Source organism: Macaca thibetana, chromosome 10, assembly GCF_024542745.1.
Source record: "Macaca thibetana thibetana isolate TM-01 chromosome 10, ASM2454274v1, whole genome shotgun sequence".
NCBI lineage: Eukaryota > Metazoa > Chordata > Mammalia > Primates > Cercopithecidae > Macaca > Macaca thibetana.
In genome coordinates this window covers 7,731,309-7,756,870 of record NC_065587.1, presented here as the reverse complement: position 1 = coordinate 7,756,870, position 25,562 = coordinate 7,731,309, and the positions used below count along the sequence as shown (strand labels likewise).

The 25,562-nt window shown below is 50.6% G+C and overlaps 3 protein-coding genes across 8 annotated transcripts in view; 2 read left to right on the top strand and 1 right to left on the bottom strand.

Moving 5' to 3' along the window:
• Window positions 1–11,815, bottom strand: part of TTLL1 (TTL family tubulin polyglutamylase complex subunit L1) — a 43,042-nt gene extending 31,227 nt beyond the window's left edge. For both annotated transcript variants that reach the window (XM_050805922.1, XM_050805923.1), the window contains exons 1-2: window positions 11,652–11,815; window positions 3,242–3,326 (exon numbers count right to left, since the gene is read on the bottom strand). The gene's annotated coding sequence lies outside the window, so the exon portion shown is untranslated. The remainder of the gene's footprint in view (window positions 1–3,241; window positions 3,327–11,651) is intronic.
• Window positions 1–25,562, top strand: part of MPPED1 (metallophosphoesterase domain containing 1) — an 822,621-nt gene that overhangs the window by 378,949 nt on the left and 418,110 nt on the right. The window lies entirely within an intron of this gene.
• TSPO (translocator protein) overlaps window positions 1–25,562 on the top strand; it is a 677,237-nt gene that overhangs the window by 583,892 nt on the left and 67,783 nt on the right. The gene's annotated exons all lie outside the window — the stretch shown is intronic.

The window sequence follows — 25,562 nt, the reverse complement described above, 5'->3', positions numbered from 1 at the left end:
CTTAAACGCACAGACCCCTTGCCCTCACCTGCTTCTCCAGGTCCACCTCACACCACCTTCTCCTATACGCTCTGTTCCGCCACCCTGGGCTTCCTCCACCCACTCTCTCTCCTGCCGCAGGCCTCACACACACTGGGCCCCTCCGCCTGCAGCGTGCTGCCCTCACTCTCTGCCTGGCTAAGCTGCCCCCCGCTCATCTGCCAGCATAAATGAATGTCGCTTGCTCCACTAAGCGTCCCTGACCCTCCAAACCAGGTGCTGGACCCCTCGGCACCCCGGAGCTCTGTATGAAGCACCTGCTGTCCCTGCTGGGGGCCAGGGAGCTGGCTTGCTTTCTTCTTCACTGCTATGTGCCCAGGGCCCAGCTCCATGCCTGGCACGGGAGGGATGCTCAGATCAGACAGACAGACTGGCTGCAGTCCCAGGCCTGTCAGCGCCACGGTGGGACTCGGAGCTGTAACAGTTACAAGAGGAGTCTAGACCTCGGTTTGCTCTGAAAAGTCTAGTTTTCAAACTGCTCAGGCAGCCCAAGATTCAAGGCTCCCACCCCAGCTCCGACCAGGAAGGCTATAGGAGGCTGCCTCTCCACCCTGGCGACCCCCACACCACAGGCATCTGGCCTGTACAACTCACACGTTGTACTTAAGACAAACTTCTGGCCGGGTGCAGTGGCTCATGCCTGTAATTCCAGCACTTTGGGAGGCCGAGGCGGGCGGATCACCTGAGGTCAGGAGTTCAAGACCAGCCTGGCCAACATAGCGAAACCCCATCTCTAATAAAAATACAAAAATTAGGCCGGGCGCGGTGGCTCAAGCCTGTAATCCCAGCACTTTGGGAGGCTGAGATGGGCGGATCACGAGGTCAGGAGATCGAGACCATCCTGGCTAACACGTTGAAACCCTGTCTCTACTCAAAAAAAATACAAAAACTAGCCAGGCGATGTAGTGGGCGCCTGTAGTCCCAGCTACTCAGGAGGCTGAGGCAGGAGAATGGCGTAAACCCGGGAGGCGGAGCTTGCAGTGAGCTGAGATCCGGCCACTGCACTCCAGCCTGGGCGACAGAGCCAGACTCTGTCTCAAAAAAAAAAAAAAATAAAATAAAATACAAAAATTAGTCAGGCACGGTGGCGCACGCCTGTAATCCCAACTACTCAGGAGGCTGAGGCAGGAGAATCGCTTGAACCCGAGAGGCAGAGGTTATAGTGAGCCAACGTCATGCCATTGCACTCTAGCCTTGGTGACAGAGCAAGACTCTGTCAGAAAAAAAAAGAAAAAAAGAGAAGAGAAAAGAAAACAAAAGAAAACAAAAGAAAAGAGAAGAAAAGAAAAGAGGCCGGGCGCAGTGGCTCACGCCTGTAATCCCAGCACTTTGGGAGGCCAAGGCGGGCGGATCATGAGGTCAGGAGATCGAGACCATCTTGGCTAACACGGTGAAACCCCATCTCTACTAAAAATAAAAAAAATTAGTCGGGCATGGTGGCGGTGCCTGTAGTCCCAGCTACTTGGGAGGCTGAGGCAGGAGAATGGTGTGAACCTAGAAGGCGGAGCTTGTAGTGAGCCGAGATCGCGCCACTGCACTCCAGCCTGGGTGACAGAGTGAGACTCTGTCTCAGAAAAAGAAAAGAAAAGAAAAGAAGAAAAGAAAAGGAAAGGGCCGGGCGCGGTGGCTCAAGCCTGTAATCCCAGCACTTTGGGAGGCCGAGACGGGCGGATCACGAGGTCAGGAGATCGAGACCATCCTGGCTAACACAATGAAACCCCGTCTCCACTAAAAATACAAAAAAATTAGCCGGGCGCGGTGGCGGCGCCTGTAGTCCCAGCTACTCGGGAGGCTGAGGCAGGAGAATGGCGGGAACCCGGGAGGCGGAGCTTGCAGTGAGCCGAGATCGCGCCACTGCACTCCAGCCTGGGCGACAGAGCGAGACTCCGCCTCAAAAAAAAAAAAAAAAAAAAAAAAAAAAAAAAAAAATTAAAATTAGCCGGGCGAGGTGGCAGGCGCCCCGGGAAGCGGAGCTGCAGTGAGTCCCCAGCTACTCGGGAGGCTGAGGCAGGAGAATGGCGTGAACTCGGGGGGGCGGAGCTTGCAGTGCAGTGAGCCGAGATCGCGCCACTGCACTCCAGCCTGGGGCACAGAGCAAGACTCCGTCTCAAAAAAAAAAAAAAAAAAAAAAAAAAAAAAAGAAAAGGAAAGAAAAGAAAAGAAAAGGAACCAGACTCAAGGGAGTCCTGATGCCCTGATTCAAAGCCAGGGTGATACTACCCTAAAGTGCCACCTCTCGCCACACAGCCCATCACTTCCCTCTGTGAACCTGGTCTTTGGCAGAATGATGACAACATCCAGCTCACAGGGTCAACGAGCAATAAACAGAATGGCTCTCTGGAAGCTACAAGGTGCTGTATAAAGGACTGCCATTAGGTGATCTGTCACGGTGCACGTGGAACCTCAGCAGTGGAACCTCAGCAGTCACACCAAGATGACAGTAAAAGCACAAGAGCCGCACCGTAGCATGTGAGCCGATCCCACACCCCTCATACCCGCAGACATGGGGGCCACAGGAGCCACACCCCAGAATATGAGCCGATCCCACACCCCTCACACCCGCAGACACGGGAGCCACGGGAGCCGCACCCCAGAGCATGAGCCGATCCCACACCCCTCACACCTGCAGACATGGGGGCCACAGAAACCACATCCCAGAACATGAGCCGATCCCACACCCCTCACACCCGCAGACACGGGGGCCACGGGAGCCGCACCCCAGAGCGTGAGCCGATCCCACACCCCTCACACCCGCAGACACGGGGGCCACGCCAATGGCTCAGGGGACTTTTCGTTTTCACTATGTGATTTCAGCCTCCACATCCGTGATTTCCTGATGAATCCTGCTTGCGGCCTGGGGACCCCCAAACCACCGCCGTCCAGGCTGCATGGTTCACACGTTGTACTTAAAGCAAGCATCTTAGTGGGTGACCTCACACCAGCCACTGACATCTACCTGGAGGTGACAGAAGAGTAGTGACTGGAGACCAGGAAGGCTGTGCGCGATTCTCACACAGTGCTTCCCCAGGCCTCAACGCTTCCAGGTGTGAGACCCCAAACCCACCGAGACAGACGGGCCAAACATCCTCATGCACATTTCACTAAGCAAGTGAGGTAGGCGCTTTAGCCAGACCATCAGGTGTCCCTCTCTCCCACCGTGCGGACAAACGGTCCCTCAGGGGCCGTCTCAGGCTGTACCTACCATAGGCACTGATGGAGCACCACTGGCGACGCCCACGCTCACCTCGGTGTCGCTGACGTCACTGACGCTGGCCCCTCCTTCTTCCCTAAAAGTTAACACACAGACGAAATGTACATTGCACACATTAAGAAGACACTCCTTCACCATTTTTTGTTTTTGTTTTATTGAGACAGGTTCTTACTCTGCTCACCCAGGCTGAAGCGCAGTGGTACGATCTCGACTCACTGCAATCTGTCTCCCAGGTTCAAGCAGTTCTCCTGCCTGAGCCTCCTGAGTAGCTGTGACTACAGGCGAGTGCCACCACACCAAGCTAATTTTTGTATTTTTTTTGTAGAGACCGGGTTTCCCCATGTTGGCCAGGCTGGTCTCGAACTCCCAGGCTCTAGCAATCTGCCCACCTCAGCCTCCCAAAGTGCTGGATTTACAGGAGTGAGCCACCGTGCATGGCTTCTTTAACCATTTTAAGAATACGATGACAAAACCATAACTAACTAGAATATTCAGTGGCTGGCATCTTGTTTAACAAATGCACACTAAAAGATGCTCCTAAGAGTCTTCCCGTTACAGTAAGAATTTCTGAACTGTATTACTTACTGGCTCCAGCTGGCCTTCTCAAACTGCCACACCACCCTTCATGGCATGCACCCCTCGCCCAGCTGAGCTCAGCCCCTTCCCGCACCTGCCCGACCCTTTCCTCCCACCTACAAGACTGTGTGTACCCTGTGCCCCTCCTGGAACAGCCCCTCTGCACGGCCTCTTCTCCAACTCCCACCAGTCATGCAAGGCACAGTTCAAAGGTCACTCCCTCCACAGAGAGCCATTCTCGGCCTTAGCTGGAGCTAAACTGCCCTCCCCAGACCTCCGTCTCCTCTCCTACCATTCTTGTCGGCACTCAGAACTGCCTACCTTGCATTTCAGCCCTTTAAGTACATTCCTTCCATAAACACATGAGGGTGGGACTCTGAGTCACCTGTTCCCACTCTTGTGTGATTTTTTTTTTTTTGAGACAAAGTCTTGCTCTGTTGCCCAGGCTGGAGTGCAGTGGCACATCTTGGCTCACTATAACCTCTGCCTCCTGGGTTCAAGCAATTCTTTTCTTTTTTTTTTTTTTTTTTTTTTTTGAGACAGAGTCTCACTCTGTCGCCCAGGCTGGAGCGATCTTGGTTCACTGCAACCTCCACCTCCTGGGCTCAAGCGATTCTTCTGCCTCAGCCTTCCAAGTAGCTGGGATTACAGGCACCCATCACCACGCCTGGTTAATTTTTGTATTTTTAGTAGAGACAGGGCTTCACCATGTTGGCCAGGCTGGTCTCAAACTCCCGACCTCAGGTGATATGTCTGCCTCGGCCTCTCAAAGTGCTGGGATGACAAGCGTGAGCCACTGTTCCCGGGTGCACAGATTATTTCCAGGCTATGGTGTGGCACGTGCATCAGAGCCCACAGTCCATCCTGCCTGACTCGAACATCTCTAGCACAAGCCCAGGCACAGTCAAGGCCCATGGTAAATATTCAGTGCATAGGGAGGGAGTGGGAAAACCCTCCAGGTGAGTCCCTTGAACCTGACTCTTTGCTTTTGACAGTCGTTCCCATAGAGATGTGTTACGGGTTCAGCTGTGCCTCCCACAAACTTACGGGGAAGTCCTAACTTGTCTGAAACAAGTACATGCAGCAGAAAGAGCGTTGCCCTGAAGCTCCCCACACACCCCTTCCATTTTTTATTTTTATTCTAATTTTTTAATCTTTTTATTTGAGACAGAGTCTCGTTCTGTCGCCCAGGCTGGAGTGCAGTGGCGCAATCTCAGCGCACTGCAACCTCCGCCTCCCGGGTTCAGGCATCCTCTGCCTCAGCCTCCCAAGTAGCTGGCACTACAAGCAGCTGCCACCATGTCTGGCTAATTTTTGTATTTTTAGTAGAGATGTGGTTTCACTATGTTGGCCAGGTTGGTCTTGAACTCCTGACCTCATGATCCACCCGCTTCAGCCTCCCAAAGTGCTGGAATTATAGACGTGAGCCACCACACCCGGCCTTTTTTTTTTTTTTTTTTTTTTTTTTTGAGTAAGACTCTCACTCTGTCACCCAGGCTGGAGTGCAACGGTGCCATCTTGGCTCACTGCAACCTCCACCTCCTGGGTTCAAGCAATTCTCTTGCCTCAGCCTCCCGAGTGGTTGGGATTACAGGTGCATGCCCCTACGCACGGCTAGTTTTTATATTTTTAGTAGAGGCAGGGTTTCATCATGCTGGCCAGGCTGGTCTCGAACTCCTGACCACAAGTGATCCATCCCCCCTCTGCCTCCTAAAGTGCTGGGATTACAGGTGTGAGCCACCGCACCCAGGCCCCTTCCATTTTTTTTTTTTTTTTTAAATAACACAGATAATTGATTACGTTACATTAATAATATCTAACAAGGCTCTAGAGCTGGTAATTTCTGGGCTTGATATCACCACCAATAGCTCGAGTTCTTCCCATTTTACATTTTGCCATCCTCAGAAAATTGGCTCTGTCCTCAGTCAAGCCCAGTTAAGACAGCTACATTTCCAGGAGAAGAAAAGCCTGTTTCTCTTTCAGCGTTTCTTTTTATGTGAGAAAATCTTTCAGAAAAAAAAATAATGGCCAGACAGGGAGTGGGGCATGGTGGCTCATGCCTGTAATCCCATCACTTTGAGAGGCCAAGACGGGTGGATTACCTGAGGTCAGGAGTTCGAGGTCAGCCAGACCAACAGAAACCCCGTCTCTGCTAAAAATACGAAATTAGCTGGGCATGGTAGCACATGCCTATAATGCCAGCTACTCGGGAGGCTGAGGTAGGAGAATTGCTTGAACCCAGGAGGCGGAGTCAGCAGTGAGCCAAGATCGCACCATTGCACTCCAGCCTGGAAAACAAGAGCAAACTCTATCTCAAAAACAACAACAACAAAAACCCAATGGCAAGGGAATAAGCATATCAAACTGGCTTAGGCTAATTAGGATTTATTCCTGAGTTGGGGATATGATCACCTTCCCTGAGCAAAACTCTTGATATAATTAACCAAGAAAAAAAAAACGAAAAAAGGATATGTGTCAGCTACAAGTGTCTTGACAGATCAACTGAGCCAACTGAGATTTAACAAGTTGAGACTCTCAAAGCAGTTTGGTTAATTTCCTTGACATTAGTTATTTACTAATGTTTACCAAATTGCTACTTTGTGTCATACTTTCTACTAGTCATTTACCTAACAATATCATGGCATTAAAATAAACTGAATCTTTATTTTCGTCAAAAGGGATGCCAAGTAAGATAGAAACAGAGCTCCTGTCTAAAACATCTTTTTTTTTTTTTTTTCTTTTTTGAGATGGAGTCTAGCTCTGCTGCCCAGGCTAGAATGCAGTGGCGCAATCTTGGCTCACTGCAACCTCCACCTCCCAGGGTTCAAGCGATTCTCCTGCCTCAGCCCTCTGAGTAGCTGGGATTACAGGCGCCCGCCACAATGCCCAGCTAATTTTGTATTTTTAGTAGAGGCAGGGCTTCACCATGTTGTCCAGGCTAGTCCTGAACTCCTAACCTCAGGTGATCCACCCGCCTCAGTCTGCCAAAGTGTTGGGATTACAGGCGGCCTAGAGCCACCGTGCCCAGCCGACATCTTTTTCTTTCTTTCTTTGCAGGCTCCCCACCTGCTTTTTCTAGGTTTCAACCATAAGCCTCCAATCTCTTATCATCAGGTGGTTAGGTTGGAGTAATTCCAGCCAGGACCCTGGCTGGGCACTGGAGCTCAACCATGCCTGCAGAATAAAGAATGACATATTTATATCATCACTAAGAACAAAAGCTACCACTTTTTTTTTTTTGAGTCAGCATCTCACTCTGTCGCCCAAGCTGGTGTGCAGTGGCGTGTTCTCGGCTCACTGCAACCTCCGCCTCCTGGGTTCAAGTGATTCTCCTGCCTCAGCCTCCTGAGTAGTTGGGACTACAGGTGCATGCCACCATGCCCAGCTACTTTTTTGTATTTTTAATAGAGATGGGGTTTCACTGTGTCAGCCAGGATGGTCTCGATCTCCCGACCTCATGATCTGCCTGCCTCGGCCTCCCAAAATGCTGGGATTACAGGTGTGAGCTACTGCCCCTGGCAAATCACTTATTAAACACTAGCATGTGTCAGGCACTGGGTGGGGTAGTTTATGAGTATTCTTCTCCACTGTGTATATTCATATTATCATCTCATGTGATGCCCAAAGGCAGATGATATGGTTTGACTGTATCCCAATCTCACCTTGAATTGTAATAATTACCACGAGTCAAGGGCAGGGCAAGGTAGAGATAAACGAATCATGGGAGTGGTTCCCCATGTACTGTTCTCATGGTAGTGAATAAATCTCGTGAGATTTGATGGTTTCATAAACTCGAGTTCCCCTGCACAAGCTCTCTTGCCTGCCACCACGTATGATGTGCCTTTGCTCTTCCTTCACCTTCCGCCATGATTGTGACTATGAGTCAATTAAACCTCTTCCTTTTATAAATTACCCAGTTTTGGGTATGTCTTTATTAGTAGCATGAGAACAGACTCATACAGCAGGAATTCTCCCCATTTTACAGATGAGGAAAATGGGGGCCAGAGAATAAAAAGAAGAGGAGAGAGTGCAGCCTGTGGACAGCCTACATGCTTCCCTCCCACACCAGACGACAACTACTGTTTCACATATGCCTCCCACATCAGATAGCAGCCTCCTGCGGGGCAGCAGAGTGGGCTGGCTCAGGAGTGGGCTGACTCGCGTCTGTTCTCATGTCTGGTACGCAGCCAGCCAGGCCTGGTGTGGGGCTCCAAAATCGTGTGTAGACAAGTGATCCGCCGGGCCATGCCCCACAGTGCAGAAAAATGGGTGATTCCTTCTCAACCCTAAGCAATATTAAGCCCTCTTCCTTAGAAAAGTAAATAAATACCTAATATCAGATTGTTTTATTGTTTTATAACACAGAAAAACAGACGTAGGGTTAAGGGTACTGAGTAACATGTTGTATCTCTCCTGGTTCACGTGAATTGATGCATCTGAATGTTATGCCACTTTCTAAACTGAGTATCATAAAAACCTAACCAGGAAAAACAGAGAGTGACATATTGACCTTTTATGTTGAATGCAGCTCAGAACTGGGGTTGCAGCTGTCACCACCTGAGATGTGCCCACCACAGAAAGACATCCTGAAACCAGAGAGCTGCTGGTTATTTTCAAAAGACAGCCTGGGTCTCGCTCCTGGGGCAACGGGGTAGTATCACCATGAGCTCGAAGAGAAGGTTTCCCACGAACACCCTGGGTGTCAGGGCCATTGATGGTTTAACTTCTCATCCATCCACACAGCCCTGACAGCCACTCAGTGCCAGGCCTGCGACAGAGAGACATTAAACTGAGAGCCCAGACGGGATCGGGGAGCGCAGGAGACACATTCAACAAGCTGTAAGGCCTGACCGCAGCACAGGGCTTCAACAACACATCACAGTTCAACTGCGGCCTGGGAAGAAAGGGATGGTTAATTTGATCCAGCAGCAAATCAGGTCAGCTTCACTCCAGAAGATTCCAAATCCATCCTCAACTCCCATAGTGTCCCCTCTCTCCTGGGCAACTGCAGCAGGCCCCACTCTGTCCCCTGCTACTCTCCTCACTCCACTACAACCCATTTCCCTCCGAGCAGCGGACCAGTGTGTGACACACACAACACTAACCATGTCACCCTGCTCACCACCCCACAGTAGATTCCTATTGCACTAAAAACGAAGCTAGTGGTCCTCTATGGCCTACAAGGCCAGCCCTGCAGATATGGACCATCACCTCTTAGTCCCTGTCTCTCACCAACCCTCTGTAGCCCCTGACCTTCTTTCAGCTCCTGACACCCCACAAGCTGCATTTTGTCTCAAGCCTTTGCTCTTCCTCCAGATCTGGCCCCTTCTCAAAAGTCAACTGCTCAGAGTGGCTTTCCCCAACCACTCAATCTCAATCCTTCTCATTCTACCACACTGTCACTTTATTTTCTCCATGGCACTTGGGTTGTAAGCAATCATTTAGTCCAGTGCTACTCAAAGCATGGCCCATGGGTCAGCAGCACCTGGAGCTTGTTAGAAATACAGATTCTTTGGGAGGCCAAGGCAGGTGGATCACCTGAGGTCAGGAGTTCGAGACCAGCCTGGCTAACATGGTGAAACTCTGTCTCTACTAAAAATACAAAATTAGTTGCGCGTGGTGGCGCACATCTACGATCCCAGCTACTCGGGAGGCTGATGCAGGAGAATCACTTGAACCTGGGAGGTGGTGGTTGCAGTGAGTCGGCATTGCGCCACCACACTCCAGCCTGGGCAACAGAGTGAGACTCCATCTCAAAAAAAAAAAAAAGGCCGGGCGCGGTGGCTCACGCCTGTAATCCCAGCACTTTGGTTTTTTTTTTTTTTTTTTTTTTTTTTTTTTTTTTGAGACGGAGTCTCACGCTCTTGCCCAGGCTAGAGTGCAGTGGCGCGATCTCGGCTCACTGCAAGCTCCGCCTCCCGGGTTCCCGCCATTCTCCTGCCTCAGCCTCCTGAGTAGCTGGGACTACAGGCGCCCGCCACCGCGCCCGGCTAATTTTTTGTATTTTTAGTAGAGACGGGGTTTCACTATGGTCTCGATCTCCTGACCTTGTGATCCGCCCGCCTCGGCCTCCCAAAGTGCTGGGATTACAGGCTTGAGCCACCGCGCCCGGCCGATCCCAGCACTTTGGGAGGCCGAGGAGGGCGGATCACAAGGTCAGGAGATCAAGACCACGGTGAAACCCCGTCTCTACTAAAAATACAAAAAAATATTAGCCGGGCGCGGTGGCGGGCGCCTGTAGTCCCAGCTACTCAGGAGGCTGAGGCAGGAGAATGGCGTGAACCCGGGAGGCGGAGCTTGCAGTGAGCCGAGATCGCGCCACTGCACTCCAGCCTGGGCGACAGAGCGAGACTCCGTCTTAAAAAAAAAAAAAAAAAAAAAAAAAAAACGCAAGAATATGGCCACGCATGGTGGTTCAGGCTTGTAATCCCAGCACTTTGAGAGGCCTAGGTGGGCAGATCACCTGAGGTCAGGATCTCGAGACCAGCCTGGCCAACATGGCGAAACCCCATCTCTACTAAAATTTAAAAAATTAGCTGGGCATGGTGGCGCGCGCCTGTAATCGCAGCTACACAGGAGGCTGAGGCAGGAGAATCGCTTGAACCCGAGAGGCGGAGGTTGCAGTGAGCCGACATCGCGCCACTGCACTCCAGCCCGGGCAACAAAGTGAGACTCCATCTAAAAATAAATAAATAAATAAATAAATAAATAAATAAATAAATAAATAAAGTAATAACAATGCCAATGATGACTTCACGTTGAGCAGTGCATTCATTCACAGCGGTATTGTCACTGTCCATCTCCACGCCCACACTGGGTGACAGTACCATGTTCCACAGTGACTGCTTACCAGTGTCTGTAATTTGAGGGCAGAGTAGGGCCCATCTTTTTGTACCGCCACAACCCGGCACCATAATGTGCTCATCAAATGTTTCCTGAGCAAAGAACCTGCTTTGCAAATGCCAAAAGGGCTAACGAGGCCGGGCGCGGTGGCTCAAGCCTGTAATCCCAGCACTTTGGGAGGCCGAGACGGGCGGATCACGAGGTCAGGAGATCGAAACCATCCTGGCTAACACGGTGAAACCCCGTCTCTATTAAGAAATACAAAAAACTAGCCGGGCGAGGTGGCGGGCGCAGGTAGTCCCAGCTACTCGGGAGGCTGAGGCCGGAGAATGGCGTGAACCCGGGAGGCGGGGCTTGCAGTGAGCTGAGATCCGGCCACTGCACTCCAGCCTGGGCGACAGAGCGAGACTCCGTCTCAAAAAAAAAAAAAAAAAAAAAAAAAAAAGGGCTAACGAATGATAAGATACTTTCACTTCCAGAATTAATCCCCTATAATGCCCCAGCTACTCTATGGAGAGGATAACTACCTCTCCCTGCCCTCTTAGCTGATGGGGAATCAGAGAGGGGAAATATCTTGTTCCAGCCACCTAGCGAGAAGACACAAGGCTCTTGTCTCCTGCCCTGAGTTCTCTCCACAGGTACACTGCGCCCTGCAAAAGATGCCAACAGAAACAACACAGATTGCAAATGTATGGGAAACGTGTAGGAACAATCAAAGTCTGGCAAATAATAAACATAATGATGCAATAACAACAATCGGACAGCACGAGGTAAGTCATAGGAACTCAGCGGAGGGAGAAAGGCATGGTGGTTAGCGCGGGCTTCCAGGACTACGCGGATCCGGCGAGCAGTATCTGAACCGCATTTTCGCAGCCGCGTAGACATAGGCGCCCATACTCTCTCACCCATGCGCACTCGCCCGCCCACGCGCAGCCACACCCTCGGTGCCCGGGAGGCGGTGGCCTGGGCAACAGGACCTCACCTGTGGGCTCGGAGCGCCGAGGGACTCGGAGGAGCGCCCTGCAGGGATGCCTCGAGCCGCGCCCCCGCCCCGCCTCCAGCCCCTCTCCAGCCCCTCTCCAGCGCCTCTCCAGCGCTCGCAGAAGGACGCAGCCAGCTGCCAGGCGCACCGGCCCGCCCCGCCCCGCCCCGCGCCGCACTCTACTTCCAGGGCGGCGCCCTGGCAACCCAAGACGCAACCGCCGGCGCTGCGACTACTTCCGGAGTCAGACTTGCCTGGGGCTCCTCTGAGCTTTTTGTCCCGGGCGCCCGCTATGCTCCGGGCGTAAATCCTAGGAAATGCCAGGCCATCCAACTTCGACACCTTCGGGGCCCAGAAAGGAGACTGAGAAGGGTCTGAAGCATGGGATTGAGTCTAAAAAGGAAGGTAGAGCGGTATGATGATTAGGTCCGAATCCTAGGTTCAGTCTTAATCCGCTGTTTAGCCTCTCCTACCCCCTCTACCTCAGCTTCCTTATCTGAAGAAATGGTGATGTTGGTAGCAGGCGCCTCCTAGGGTGGTCGTAAGGATAACGTGATATGCTGGACCCAGCATGGAGTCATCAACACATGGCCCACTGAAGAACACCTTGTTTCCTAAGGGTTCCTCAAAACATATTGTAAACCCCTTCCATTAGGAAGAGGCAACCTGGCCCAGTGAGGACCTTAAAACTGAAACTGGACCTGAATCTGAATCCCCTGTCCAAAAAACGACTAGCTATGTGGCTTAGGCAGATCACTTCATTTCTCTGAACCTCAGTTTCCTTGTCTGTAAATTGGAGATAACACCTACATTGAAGGGTTGTTGGGAAGACTATTTTAAAAAATAAATAAATAAAAGGAATGTAGTTGACATAGCACATGGTAGTTGCTCAAATACTTGTTTAATTGATTCATAATAAAAGCATGTATCCCAGACAACTCTCAGCTATAAAAGAGCACTGGAGGGCAGGGTGCGGTGGCTTAAGCCTGTAATCCCAGCACTTTGGGAGGCTGTCGTGGGTGGATGACCTGAGGTCAGGAGTTGGAGAGCAGCCTGACCAACATGGTGAAACCCCATCTCTACTAAAAATACACAATTAGCCGGGTGTGGTAGTGCATGCCTGTAATACCAGCTACTTGGAAGGTTGAGGCAGGAGAGTCGCTTGAACCAGGGACTGGGAGGTTGCAGTGAGCCAAGATCATGCCACTGCACTCCAGCCTGGGCAATAAGAGCGAAACTCCGTCTCGGGGGGAAAAAAAGTGCACTTGAAACTTGACAGGCAGTGGGAAAGAAGAGAAACAACAGGCTTTACATCCCTGCTCTGCTCTGATACATTATAGCTGTCTGAGTGTCAGCAAACCCACTGTATTTTTTTTTTTTTTTTTTTTGAGAGGGAGTTCTGCTCTTGATGCCCAGGTTGGAGTGCAATGGTGCCATCTCAGCTCACTACAACGTCCGCCTGCCAGGTTGAAGCGATTCTTCTGCCTCAGCCTCCCGTGTAGCTGGGATTACAGCGCCTGCCACCACGCCCAGCTTTTTTTTTTTTTTTTTTTTTTAAGTAGAGATGGGGTTTCTCCATGTTGGTCAGGCTGGTGTCGAACTCCCGACCTCAGGTGATGCACCCGCCTCAGCCTCCTAAAGTACTGGGATTATAGGCATGAGCCACCTTATCCAGCCAAACCCACCATATTAAATACAGTTTCTTTGTACTCCCAGCACTTTGGGAGGCTGAGACGGGTGGATCACAAGGTCAGGAAATCGAGACCATCCTGGCTAACATGGTGAAAGCCTGTTTCTACTAAAAAATACAAAAAACTAGCCGGGCGAGGTGGCGGGCGCCTGCAGTCCCAGCTACTCGGGAGGCTGAGGCAGGAGAATGGCGTTAACCCGGGAGGCGGAGCTTGCAGTGAGCTGAGATCCGGCCACTGCACTCCAGCCTGGGCGACAGAGCAAGACTCCGTCTCAAATAAATAAATAAATAAATAAATACAGTTTCCTTACTGTGAATTGGAAATAATGATCATCTCTCAGGGTGCTGAAAACATTTAAATCCCTTGTGAATAGCACCTAGAAGGGTGTTTAACAGGTTTTACCACTTCCTTCTGCCCCCATGTGGCATACAGGCCATTCCAAAGAATAGTGAATACAGTTTTAGGAAAATTTGTGACCAACATGAAAATTAACTGGAAGCTAGTAGTTCTGAGAGAAAAGAGGAAACCGAAGGCCTGACTCACAATGCTAATCTAATTGTGTAAACCTAGTTAAAAAAATCTTCAAGATAAAATCTTGCCATCAAGATAAAATCATTGCCATAAAGTCCAAATTCCTTAATATGTTTTTAGTTTTAATCTTAACCATTTTCCTATATATAGGCTTGGTTTCCTGTCATGCCTAGGAAGACTCATCCACATAAGTTGAAAAAAAAACCTTATGAAACCAGATATACAATAAACTGAAAATACATGGGGCCGGGAGCGGTGGCTCATGCCTGTAATCCCAGCGCTTTGGGAGGCCGAGGTAGGCGGATCACAAGGTCAGGAGATCAAGACCATCCTGGCTAATATGGTGAAACCCCCTCTCTACTAAAAATACAAAAACAAAATTAGCTGGGCATGGTGGCGGGCACCTGTAGTCCCAGCTACTTGGGAGGCTGAGGCGGGAGAATGGCATGGTGAACCCGGCAGGCAGATCTTGGAGTGAGCCGAGATTGCGCCACTGCACTCCAGCCTGGGTGACAGAGCAAGACTCCATTTCAAAAAAAGAAAAAAAAAAGAAAAGAAAATACATGCATGGTGGCCGGGCGCGGTGGCTCAAGCCTGTAATCCTAGCACTTTGGGAGGCCGAGATGGGCGGATCACGAGGTCAGGAGATCGAGACCATCCTGGCTAACACGGTGAAACCCCGTCTCTACTAAAAATACAAAAAATTAGCCGGGCGAGGTGGCGGGCGCCTGTAGTCCCAGCTACACGGGAGGCTGAGGCAGGAGAATGGCGTAAACCCGGGAGGCGGAGCTTGCAGTGAGCTGAGATCCGGCCACTGTACTCCAGCCCGGGCGACAGAGCGAGACTCCGTCTCAAAAAAAAAAAAAAAAAAAAAAAAAATACATGCATGGTGTATGATAAAGCATTAATATGCACAACATACAGAGTTTGCACAAATCAATGAGAAAAAAAGCAATACAAAAATGGGCAAAGGTCAGGCGCAAGTAGCTGGGATTACAGGTGCTAGCCAGCAGGCCCAGCTAGTTTTTTATTTTTATTTTTGGTAGAGACAGGGATTCACCATGTTGGCCAGGGTGGTCTCAAACTCCTGACCTTCAGTGATCCACCAGCCTTGGCCTCCCAAAGTGCTAGGATTACAGGAACAAACCACCACCCCTGGCCAAGATAGTTAAACTACAGAAATTGTCTTAATCCAGAACAGATTCGTTTCCAGATTTGGTTTTCTGCCTAAGCGACCATCTGCTATAAATCTGTGACATAGCTGGAAAGCTAGAAGAGGCACTCCCAGCAGACAGAACAGTGAGCAATTCCTGGACCGTGTGATGAGAACAGATAAATGGGGAAATCCCAATACAAATGAGAACAAATACTCTCTACCAATCAAAAGAGACAACCTCCAAAGAAGTGAGCTTTCGAGGCCGGGTGCAGTGGCTCATGCCTGTAATCCCAGAACTTTGAGAGGCCAAGGCGGGCGGATCCCCTGAGGTCAGGAGTTCGAGATCAGCCTGGCTAACATGGTGAAACCCCATCTCTACTAAAAATACACAAATTAGCCAGGCCTAGTGGTGCTCACCTGTAATCCCAGCTGCTCGGGGGGCTGTGGCAGGAGAACCACTTGATCCCAGGAGGCAGGATTGCACCATTGCCCTGCAGCCTGGGTGACAAGAGCGAAACTCTATCTCAAAAAAAAAAAAAGAAAGAAAGAAAGAAAAGAAGCGAGTTTTCAGCCCAGGAGGCAGAGGTTGCAGTGAGCCGAGATCTCGCCACTGCACTGCAGCCTGGGCAGCAAAGCAAGACTTCGTCTCAAAAAAAAAAAAAAAAAAAGAGTTTTCACAACAAAACTCTGGAATTACCCTAGAATGTAAGAAGGAAACCCACGCCGCTGAATGGGTTTCCTTAGAGACCAATTGGGTTCTCTGGTATTTAGTCTGAAGCCATTAGAATGACTCATCAAAGAGTGAGTTCAAACAGTTCTGGTTCAGATGAAAAGTATTAAGGAAAACCAGCTACTCAGGAGACTGAGGTAGGAGAATTGCTTGAGCCTGGAAGGTTGAGGCTGCAGTGAGCTGTGACTGCACCACTGCACTCCAGTCTGGGTGACAGAGTGAGACCTCATCTCAAAAAGCAAACAAAAATGTCCTCATAGCCCACCACCTGTTTCTGTGCAGCTTAAAAGCTAAGAATGGTTTTTACGTATGGCCGTTTGAAATCCATTTATGAATAGGGAACATACTAATTTTGAACCCCAATTAAGTGAAATGTCCTTCTTCTTCCTCCAAAAGAACTTTCTTATTCTCAGCTGGGCGTAATGGCTCACACCTGTAATCCTAGCACTTTGGGAGGCCAAGGTGGGCAGATCACCTGAGGTCAGGAGTTTGAGACCAGCCTGGTCAACATGGGGAAACCCCATCTCTACTAAAAATACAAAAATTAGCTGGGCGTGGTGGTGCGCACCTGTAGTCCCAGCTATTTGGGAAGGCTGAGGCAAGAGAATCGCTTGAACCCAGGAGGCAAAGGTTGAAGTGAGCCAAGATCGTGCCACTGCACTCCAGCCTGGGTGACAGAGCAAGACTCCGTCTCAAAAAAAAAAAAAAAAAAAAAAAAAAAAAAAAGTTTATTATTCATTATAGACCTGTGTGTTACTCCAAATTTTCTATACAATTATTCATTTTTAATTTCATCAATTTAAAGAGTTATGCAAACTTGTGCAACTTGTAAGTGACAGAGTCTGGCTTTGAACCCAGGACGCCTGACCATTCATGCTGCTGCCTCTCAGGAGGGGTGGTGGCGTGCTTTCTTAGTGATGACTGGAGCTTTGCTAACATCACCTGCTATAATCTTCCACACAACCGCCTCCCAGGCCCGGAGCACATTCAGCTCATCATCATTTACTTTTGGCTCCATCTAGTGGAACCAACACGAATCTGGAGTCCAAATTGCCAACTCATACCCTTCAGCGGCTGTCTAGTTGTGAGGCCTTGAGAAGTCCCAAGGCTTCTGGCTACAGTGTTCTCACCTTAAACCCGGGAGGTGAGTGAAGCACCAGCACCCGAGGGAAGAAATGCTTAGGGCCTGGCATAGTAAAGTGTTCAATAAACATTGTGGCCCTCCGGCATGTTGCCTCATCCCTGCAATCCCTGTACTTTGGGAGGCCAACACAGGAGGATCGCTTGAGGTCAGGAGTTCCAGACCAGCCTGGCCAATATAGCAAGACCCCATTTCTGGAAAAAAAAATCTTTTTTTTTTTTTTTTTTGAGGCGGGGTCTCCCTCGGCTAGATTTTTGTATTTTTTAGTAGAGACAGGGTTTCACCGTGTTAGCCAGGATGGTCTTGATCTCCTGACTTTGTGATCCGCCCATCTCGGCCTCCCAAAGTGCTGGGATTACAGGCTTGAGCCACCGAAAAAAATCTTTTTAATTAGCCAGGTATGGGGGCGTACGCCTGCAGTCCTACTCAGCTACTCAGGAGGCTGAGGTGGATCACTTGAGCCTAGAAGATTGAAGCTGCAGTGAGCTATGATCCTGCCACTTCACTCCAGCCTGGCCAACAGAACAAGACCCTGTCTGTAAGAGAAAAAAAGTTAAAATAATAATAATAATAATAATTTTAAGGCCGGGCACGGTGCCTCACACCTGTAATCCCAGCATTTTGGGAGTCCGAGGCGGGTGGATCACCTAAGATCAGGAGTTCGAGACCAGTGTGACCAACATAGCGAAACCCCGTCTCTACTAAAAATACAAAAATGAACTGGGCATGGTGGTGCGCACCTGTAATCCCAGCAACTTGAGAGACTGAGGCAGGAGAATTGTTTGAACCCGGGAGACGGAGGTTACAGTGAGCCGAGATCACACCATTGCACTCCAGCCTGGGCAACAGGGCGAGACTCCGTCTTAAAAAAAAAAAGAATTTTAAGATGGCAACAGCAGCATTAAACAAACTGCAGGGCTTGTCTGAGCACAGGGTCCTGTGGGTCTGTACAGGTCACAGGCCCATGAGGCTGGCCCTACCCTAAGAAGCTGGCCACAGCTCCCCTCAATCAATCCCCACAAGAACTCTGCTGAGTTAATGGTGTTTATCACCATTTTTTAGAAAATAGTGGTAAAGGCTGGGTGCGGTAGCTCAAGCTTGTAATCCCAGCACTTTGGGAGGCCGAGACAGGCGGATCACAAGGTCAGGAGATCGAGACCATCCTGGCTAACATGGTGAAACCCCGTCTCTACTAAAAAAATACAAAAAACTAGCTGGGCGAGGTGGCGGGTGCCTGTAATCCCAGCTACTCGGTAGGCTGAAGCAGGAGAATGGCGTAAACCCGGGAGGCAGAGCTTGCAGTGAGCCGAGATCCAGCCACTGCACTCCAGCCTGGGCGACAGAGTGAGATTCCGTCTCCAAAAAAAAAAAAAAGAAAACAGTGGTAAATTGGCTGGACGTAGTGGCTCATGCCTGTAATCTCAGCACCTTGGGAGGCCGAGGCAGGCGGATCACCTGAGGTCAGGGGTTCTCCACCAGCCTGACCAACATGGAGAAACCCCATCTCTAGAAAAACACAAAATTAGCCAGGCGTGGTGGTGCATGCCTATAATCCCAGCTACTCGGGAGACTGAGGCAGGAGAATCGCTTGAAGCCGGGAGGCAGAGGTTGCAGTAAGCCGAGATCGAGCCATTGCACTCCAACCTGGGCAACTGGGCAACAAGAGTGAAACTTGGTCTAAAAAAAAAATAGTGGTAAAGGCCAGGTGTGGTGGCTCACATCTGTAATCCCAGCACTTTGGGAGGCCGAAGCGGGTGGATCATGAGGTCAAGAGATCAAGACCATTCTGGCCAACGTGGTGAAAACCTGTCTCTGCTAAAAATATAAAAATTAGCCAGGCATGGTGGCACACGCCTGTAGTCCCAGCTACTCCGGAAGCTAAGGCAGGAGAATCGCTTAAACCTGGGAGACAGAGGTTGTAGTGAGCCGAGATCGCACCACTGCACTCCAGCCTAGCGACAGAGTAAGACTCGGTCTCAAAAAAAAAAAAGTGGTAAAATACATATAACATAAAACTTACCATCTTAGCCATTTTTAAGTGTACAGTTCAGTGATTTTAAGTATATTCACATTGTTGTGCAACCAATCTCCAGGACTTTATCATCTTACAAAACTAAAACTCTTTTTTTTTGAGACAGAGTCTCACTGTGTCACACAGGCTGGAGTGCAGTGGCGCAATCTTGGCTTACTGCAAGCTCCACCTCCCAGATTCACGCCATCCTCCTGCCTCAGCCTCCCGAGTGGCTGGGACTACAGGCGCACACTGCCATGCCCGGCTAATTTTTTGTATTTTTAGTAGAGACAGGGTTTCACCGCGTTAGCCAGGATGGTCTCGATCTCCTGATCTTGTGATCTGCCCGCCTTGGCCTTCCAAAGTGCTGGGATTACAGGCATGAGCCACCATGCCTGGCCACAAAACTAAAACTCTTTACCTATTGATCACAACTCTCCATCCTTCCTTCCCCAACCCCTGGTAACTACCTTTCAATTTTCTGTCTTAATGAATTAGACTTCCTAAGTACTTCATTTAAGTGGAATCTGGGCAGGACACAGTGGTTCACGCCTGGAATTCCAGCATTTTGGGATCCCGAGGCAGGAGGATTGCTTGAGCCCAGGAGTTTGAGACCAGCCTGGGCAACATAGGGAGACCTCGTCTCAAGAAAAGAGAGAAAGAAAGAAAGAAAGAAAGAAAGAAAGAAAGAAAGAAAGAAAGAAAGAAAGAGAGAGAGAGAGAGAGAGAGAGAGAGAGAGAGAGAGAGAGAGGAGAGAGGGAGGGAGGGAGGGAGGGAGGGAGAGAGAGAGAGAAAGGAAGGAAGAAAGGAAGGAAGGAAGGAAGGAAGGAAGGAAGGAAGGAAGGAAGGAAGGAAGGAAGGAAAAGGAGAGGCAGGGAGGGAAGGAAGGAAGGAAGGAAGGAAGGAAGGAAGGAAGGAAGGAAGGAAGGAAGGAAGGAAGGAAGGAAGGAAAAGGAGAGGCAGGGAGGGAAGGAAGGAAGGAAGGAAGGAAGGAAGGAAGGAAGGAAGGAAGGAAGGAAAGAAGGGTTCGCTGCTGCTCTCTGAGCTTCACAATGCCATCCAAGGATGACAAGAAGAAGGAAGACACCAGAAAGTCACTAAGAAAGACAAAGATGCAGTGAACAAATCTGGGGGCAGGGCCAAAAAGAAGAAGTGGTCCAAAGGCAAAGTCCGGGACAAGCTCAATAACTGAGTCGTGTTTGACAAACCAGCTATGACAAACTCTGTAAGGAAGTTCCCAAACATAAACTTATAAGCCCTGCTGTGGTCTCTGAGAGACTGAAGATTTGAGGCTCCCTGGCCAGGGCACCTTAATAAAAGACTTAACAAACTGGTTTCAAAGCACAGAGCTCAAATAATTTACACCAGAAATACCAAGGGTGGAGATGCTACAGCTGCTGGTGACGATGCATGAAAAGGTCCAACCAACTGTACATTTGCAAATATAAAACTTTATTAAATCGAAAAAAGAGGCCTGGCACGGTGGCTCACGCCTGTAATCCCAGCACTTTGGGAGGCCGAGGAAGGCAGATCATGAGGTCAGGAGATCGAGACCATCCTGACTAACACGGTGAAATCCCGTTTCCACTAAAAATATAAAAATTAACCGGGCATGGTGGCAGGTGCCTGTAATCCCAGCTACTCGGGAGGCTGAGACAGGAGAATCACTTGAACCCAGGAGGCGGAGGTTGAGTGAGCCGAGATCATACCACTCCAGCCTGAGGGATAGAGCAAGGCTCCACCTCAAAAAATAAGATAAAATCCATTCATCAATTTCTACCTTTTGGCTATTATGATTAATGCTACTATGAACACAGGTATATATCTGAGACCCTGCTTTCAATTCTTTTTTTTTTTTCTTAATAATTGAGATGAGGTCTCACTATGTTGCCTAGGCTGTCTTTAGCTCCTGGGCTCAAGTGATCCACCTGCCTTGGCCTCCCAAAGTGCTGGGATTATAGGCATGAACCACCAGCCCAGGCTCCTCGCTTTCAGTTATTTGGGGTATATACCCAGAGTGAGACTGCTGGATCATGTAGTAATTCTATATTGAACTTTCCGAGGACCCTCCATCGGGTTTTCCGCAGGGCTGCCCCATTTCACATTCCCACCAACAGTGCCAGAGTTCCAATTCCTCCACATCCTGGACAATACCTGTTATCTTCCACTGTTTGATAGCAGTTATTCTAACGGGTGTGACATCCTCCCTGCCTTGTAAATATGGGAACTGAAGCTTGAAGGTGGTGAGTAACTTGCCCAAGGCCAGGCAGCCATCACTATAGCAATCCCTACCTGAGTCATCATCACTGGGCGGGTGTCTCAACGCATCAGCCCCATTCACACTGCCACCAGGAGGCTGGCTCGCCACTGTCACGGCGCCAGCCAATAGCACACACGAGGACTTCACCATCGCTTCAGTCTGATGCTCCCTGAGGCCAACAGGAGCCCTCGGGGGCACCCCATGCTACGGCAGCATGCTGGCCGGCCAGCTGGCCCCAACCTGCATAGACCTGGCCATGCTCCTCCCCATGCTGCCCCACCCTCAGCCTCCAGCAGCCTTGCCCCCATCTCCCCAACTTCCCACCGCAGGTCCTGATTTCCCAGGGTCTCTGTCCCCGCTTCTCTCCCGCTTGCAGCATGGAGGTGGGAAGGCTGCCTTCTCTCCAGGTGAAAGAATCAGGTGCTCTCGGGATCTCTCCTTATCCTCCTCGCCCATTTGTCTGAGCACCCAGAAGGATTAGGGAGGGGCTAGACAGCTGGGCCTCAGACTCCAGCTTTGTCAGGCCCTTTTCTAGCCCCTGGAGCTGAGGCCCAGAGAGCAGGCCTCCTGGTCTGGGGCCAAAGGGTGGAGTCCCTAGGGGCTCAGAGAACAATAAGAAAGCGTGCAGCGTGCTCTGGCTCACGCCTGTAATCCCAGCACTGTGGGATGCTGAGACTGGAGGCTTACTTGAGGCCAGGAGTTTGAGATCAGCCTGGCTAACATGACAAAACCCCATTTCTACCAAAAGTATGAAGAATTAGCCAGGCGTGGTGGCGGGTGCCTGTAATCCCAGCTACTCAGGAGGCTGAGACAGGAGAATCACTTGAACCCAGGAGGCGGAGGTTGAGTGAGCCGAGATCATACCACTCCAGCCTGAGGGATAGAGCGAGGCTCCACCTCAAAAAATAAGATAAAATCCATTCATCAATTTCTACCTTTTGGCTATTATGATTAATGCTACTATGAACACAGGTATATATCTGAGACCCTGCTTTCAATTCTTTTTTTTTTTTCTTAATAATTGAGATGAGGTCTCACTATGTTGCCTAGGCTGTCTTTAGCTCCTGGGCTCAAGTGATCCACCTGCCTTGGCCTCCCAAAGTGCTGGGATTATAGGCATGAACCACCAGCCCAGGCTCCTCGCTTTCAGTTATTTGGGGTATATACCCAGAGTGAGACTGCTGGATCATGTAGTAATTCTATATTGAACTTTCCGAGGACCCTCCATCGGGTTTTCCGCAGGGCTGCCCCATTTCACATTCCCACCAACAGTGCCAGAGTTCCAATTCCTCCACATCCTGGACAATACCTGTTATCTTCCACTGTTTGATAGCAGTTATTCTAACGGGTGTGACATCCTCCCTGCCTTGTAAATATGGGAACTGAAGCTTGAAGGTGGTGAGTAACTTGCCCAAGGCCAGGCAGCCATCACTATAGCAATCCCTACCTGAGTCATCATCACTGGGCGGGTGTCTCAACGCATCAGCCCCATTCACACTGCCACCAGGAGGCTGGCTCGCCACTGTCACGGTGCCAGCCAATAGCACACACGAGGACTTCGCCATCGCTTCAGTCTGATGCTCCCTGAGGCCAACAGGAGCCCTCGGGGGCACCCCATGCTACGGCAGCATGCTGGCCAGCCAGCTGGCCCCAACCTGCATAGACCTGGCCATGCTCCTCCCCATGCTGCCCCACCCTCAGCCTCCAGCAGCCTTGCCCCCGTCTCCCCAACTTCCCACCGCAGGTCCTGACTTCCCAGGGTCTCTGTCCCCGCTTCTCTCCTGCTTGCAGCATGGAGGTGGGAAGGCTGCCTTCTCTCCAGGTGAAAGAATCAGGTGCTCTCGGGATCTCTCCTTATCCTCCTCGCCCATTTGTCTGAGCACCCAGAAGGATTAGGGAGGGGCTAGACAGCTGGGCCTCAGACTCCAGCTTTGTCAGGCCCTTTTCTAGCCCCTAGAGCTGAGGCCCAGAGAGCAGGCCTCCTGGTCTGGGGCCAAAGGGTGGAGTCCCTAGGGGCTCAGAGAACAATAAGAAAGCGTGCAGCGTGCTCTGGCTCACGCCTGTAATCCCAGCACTGTGGGATGCTGAGACTGGAGGCTTACTTGAGGCCAGGAGTTTGAGATCAGCCTGGCTAACATGACAAAACCCCATTTCTACCAAAAGTATGAAGAATTAGCCAGGCGTGGTGGCGGGTGCCTGTAATCCCAGCTACTCTGGAGGCTGAAGCACGAGAATCGCTTGAACCTGGGAGGCGGAGGTTGCAGTGAGCCGAGATTGCACCATTATACTCCAGCCTGGGCAGCAGAGGGAGACTCCGTCCAAAAATAAAAAAAATAAAAAAAATAAAATAATCTTCAACCCCAGAGCTGGTGGGAGGCGAGGGCTGCTCCTCACCTGTTATTCCTCCAAGAACCGCCCACAGGTGGTCTGTTTGTTTCCCTTGGGGAGCCTGGCTTTCCATTCCCTCCTTCTCTCCCCCTTCCCTTCTGGTCCATTTCCACCCCTTTGCCCTCCTGCTGGGCAGCCAAGCCCCCCCGTGCCCCAGTTCCCCAGTCCTGGGGACCTAAGTGTCCACCTAGATAAAGCTGAGGAGGTGTCCGGTCAGGGAAGGACAGTAACAGAAGTACCGACTGGTACCCCGGAGAGCCTCCCCGCAGGTGGACTTCGAGTGCTTAACCTCTGCTCGCTCTGCTCTTTATAACGGAGTTAATAATAGAACGAGCTTCTGGGGGTGGCTGTGACAATCAGATGAGACCACACAGGTGACCCTGCTCAGCGTGCAGCCCGCACAGAGGAGAGCTCCTAGGAAACCTGTTCATGATCGATGAAGGGGAGGCTGCCCAGAGAGGACCGCATGCTTGGAGTGTGAGAGTGTGTGTGAGTGTGAGAGTGTGTGTGAGTGTATGTGTGTTGTGTGTGTGAATGAGTGTATTTGTGTGTCGTGTTTGTGTCTGAGTGTGGGAGTGTGTGTGTGGTGTGTGTGTGTGAGAATGGGGAAAGTTCTTATTCAAAGATTATAAAAAGTCACAGTTTCTTACTATAAGATTGCTATCCACTATATATATATATATATTCCAAATCAGCCGTCCTAGCTTGCTCCGGCGTGCCTGGACACAACTAGACAAGCTCCAGCCCATAGAACATCCCATTCCTTATTTGGAGATGCTTCCTTAACTATTCCTGGGCAACTTCCTTTTCTTTCTTTGTTCTGTCTCCCTTACCCAATTAAAACGTTTTAAACTAATAGCCAGTTGGGTAAAGTGTAAAATGTGAGGTCCTATTCCAGCCAGTGGAAACTGGACAGAGCAGCAGGGTAGACGTGTTAGGTTATAAATAACTGTCTCCTTTGCTCAGTGTGCTCTCGTGGCTGGACAGCTATTGAGTAGCACCGTTTCTGCAGAAAGTAAAGCTCACCTTGCTGAGAGATCATTTGTTCCTGCGTTATTTTGTATTTATTTACTTTTTGTGACACCAAAAACTTCATTCCCAACACGTGTGAGTGACTGTGTGTGTGTGTGTGTGTGTGTGTGTATGTGTGTGTTCACCCCACCCACAGCAGGACCCAAGGTTGGTGGGGAGGGTTGGGACAAGGGGCTTGAAGCTGGGAGGGACTAGAGCTCCTCCCCCACCCCCTGCTAATCAGCACCCAGCACAGACAGCAGAGCCCCAGCTGAAGAAGATGGGGCTGATCTCCCCAGTAGCTGGGTCCTGCCCACTTCCCCATGGCCCAGTGAGATGTGGAAACCAATCCTTTCTCCGTCTTCCTCCATATTGCCCGGAGTTGGACCCCTGTCTTCCTCCATATTGCCTGGGGTTGGACCCCTGCAAGCCAGGAGGAGCCAGTGGCTTCCGGAGGGGATCTGAGTCCAGGTCTGGAGGCCTCTGTGTTTGGTGCTGTTTCTTCTGTATCAGCTGGATGGTGGAAGGGGAAGGCAGCGGTGTGTGGGTGAGGGGTTGTGGATAGTGGAGCCTGGGAGGTGGGGTGCAGGTTAGGGAGCCCAGGCACCACAGACCCCATCTAACGGGGCTGACCAGTCACCGGTCTGCTGCTTTCACCTGCCTGGAGAGGCTCTATTCTGTACCCCAGAAACCTACATGGGCCTGGCCTTGAAAGGTGACCAGTAAGGCCTGTGAAGGATGGAGGGAAGAACTGTGCCCTGTAACGAGTGGGCAGCTAGGACCCCCAGACTTCTCTCAGCCCTGGGTCCTCCTGGGATGCAGCAAGACCGCCTTAGAAGAAATCTGAGCCGGGTGCGGTGGCTCACGCCTGTAATCCCAGCACTTTGGGAGGCAGAGGCAGGCAGATCACCTGAGGTTGGGAGGTCGAGACCAGCCTGACCAACATGGAGAAAACTCATGTCTACTAAAAACACAAAATTAGCTGGGTGTG